Source organism: Alosa pseudoharengus, unplaced genomic scaffold (assembly GCF_046254945.1).
Source record: "Alosa pseudoharengus isolate Yale_2024_CS ecotype anadromous, Long Island Sound unplaced genomic scaffold, YU_APseudo_1.1 YU_APseudo_1.1_scf_24, whole genome shotgun sequence".
Lineage (NCBI taxonomy): Eukaryota > Metazoa > Chordata > Actinopteri > Clupeiformes > Clupeidae > Alosa > Alosa pseudoharengus.
Window position 1 is genome coordinate 19,033,536 of NW_027468689.1, and position 2,648 is coordinate 19,036,183.

Below are 2,648 nucleotides of genomic sequence, written 5' to 3' on the forward strand. Positions count from 1 at the left end.
CGAGGCCAATGTCTGGCTGCTCAATGGCTGGTTCTATGGCTGGCTGCTCAACGGCTGGTCCTGTGGCTTGCTGCTCATCGACTGGTCCTGGGGCTGGCTGCTGGCGGGCTGGTCCTGAGTTTCACTTGCGTTTCAGAGCTGGCTGATAGGCTGGTCCTATGGCTGGCTGCTCACGGTCTGGTTCTGCGGGCCTGTTTGCATTTTGAAGCTGATTGACGAGCTGGTCCTGTGGCTTGCTGCTTATTGGCCGGTCCTGGGGCTGGCTGCTGGTGGGCTGGTCCTGAGGTTCGCTTGCGTTTCGATGTAGCCTGACGGGCTAGTCCTAAGGCTAGCTGCTCACAGGATGTTCCTGGGGCTGGCTGCTTGCGGGCTCCGTCCTGGTCCTGGCTGCTTGCAGGCTGGTCCTGGCTGCTTGCGGGCTGGTCCTGGTTCTGGCTGCTTGCAGGTTAGTCCTGGCTGCTTGCAGGCTGGGGCTGGCTGCTTCTGGGCTGGTCCTGGCTGCTTGCGGGCTGGTCCTGGCTGATCACGGGCTGGTCCTGGCTGCTTGCGGGATGATCCTGGGGTTGGCTGCTCGCAGGCTTGTCCTGGCTGCTGAAGGGCTTGTCCTGAGGCTCTTTTACGTTTTGGAGCTGGCTGATGCTTATCCTCCTCTTCAAACTCAGTGTCGGACTCTAATTTTTCAGAAATGTTAATCTCACTTTCTGAAACTATTTGCTCTGCATCACCATCAAAACCCTCTGACACACTGACACACACACACACACACAGGATAATTATTTGTATAATTTTTATTAAGCTAAAAACTGAAAACGGGTCCCACAGACCCGAACACCTTATAAGGGTTAAGACATGAAGGTCTTGCAAGAATGATGTTACGTTTTTAGAGAGCGTCAAGTGCATACATTAAATATTGCCTTTTAAAAACAGATTTCATTGCAAGGTCATTTTTGCCCCAAAGTTTTGCGACTTCAGGAATACTTTTGGCCCAATACTGTTATTTTTAAATCTCAGGGCCTTGAGATAAAAAGCCCATTTTGGCGACATTCTACATTCATTATTTAACCATGCCAACCTTTCTAGCGATAGTCCACCTGTCTTCAGTCAACAGTTCTGCTTAGAAAGATAACTTCAAGCCGCCCAATTCTGCCTAACAAATGCATCACCTACTCCAAGCTAAGCCACTCCAAAAATTCATGTTTTTTAAATTTGTTCTTTTCCTCTTATTCAGCACCATATTCATCTGTGATGAGTAGTTTCAGTTTTGAAGGTTAAAAAACTACAGTTTCATTCAAATAAATAATTCTCTGAGTGAGTGAATCTTATCCTACCCACCCACCCACACACACACACACACACACACACACACACACCAAACTGCACAACAAAACTAGCATGCTGTTAATTAAACTTTCCCACCCTGCAGAAAGAGATAAAGTCTTCATGGCCCCAGCACGCTGACTGATGTTCTTAATGAGCTTAAGGTGGAGGACTAGAGAAGAGCAGAGAAGGCGTGAGCTACAGAGGAGATGAAGGGAGGGAGCCACGGAGAGGTTATTTACACCAAAGATCGGAGTTTAATCTTCCTTGACGTACTCTGATCTCTAATAAAAGCGAAAAGCCATCACAAAGGCCCTAATTAAGGCAATCCACCACCCTCTCGACATGCAACCGGGGTGTCAAAAAGTGAGTGGGGTAAAGAAAAAAAGAGAGAAAAGGAGAATCGCTTAGTCATCGAAATGCTACATCAGAGTTTAGGAGCGCCCCGTCACAGCTTGCTAAATGCTAATAAAGGGTGTGTGATGGGGGGGGGGGGGGAACGCACAACTGCCACAAAGAGGTGGTGATTTAAGAGGTGACTTAAGCAACTGATGCTTGAGGAACTTGTATTTTCTGCCTGGGTCGGGCAGAGAGCAATATTTCTGTCGACTCAGTGGGAAAACGAGTCAGTATAGTGTTCCCAGAAAGCTAATGGAAAGCTAATGAAGATGACATGTTACTGCACCAGCGTATAGGGAGAAGGGTGAAAACCCAAGCTCTAGAGGAATCAGGTCCGCATTACAATACAAAACACACAGCTCATATAAATTTCTCCCTGAATCTCAGAGTAGGGTTCTGAATCACAGGAGTGTAGCGAAGGGAGAGAGCAGTGACCCCACCCGGTCTTGAACCCGGGTCTCTGGGGTAGCCTACTAACCCTGCAGCTTGACCGCAATGCCAAAGAGACAGGCTCATTGGTATGGCAGTCAACTGTAGTGACGGCATTCACGTTACAAGTTGTTTATATACTGTTTATTTCACATTATTTTTCCCTTCACTGTTTTAAACCTTTATATTTTATATAACTTTTATGTGCCTGTTATATCCCAAACTAGGGCTTGTGGGACATAGCAAAGTTTTTAAATAGTGAAAAAATGGCAGACAACAGATTGGACATTAACTTGTATTTATTAGTAAAAAATAGATTAAATAGAAAAAAGCAGTATGAAAAACAGACTAGGAGCAACTACAAAAAGCAAAGCCTTGAAGGTAGGCCTCACCAGCCAGGCGCTCACTCCCAGTCTCTCACCCCGGTGAGTGGAAAAAACGAAGGTGGTTGCACAGGCAAGGCCCGAGGCTGGCCCTAGCGGCAGTGGAGTACGCAAGCAAGA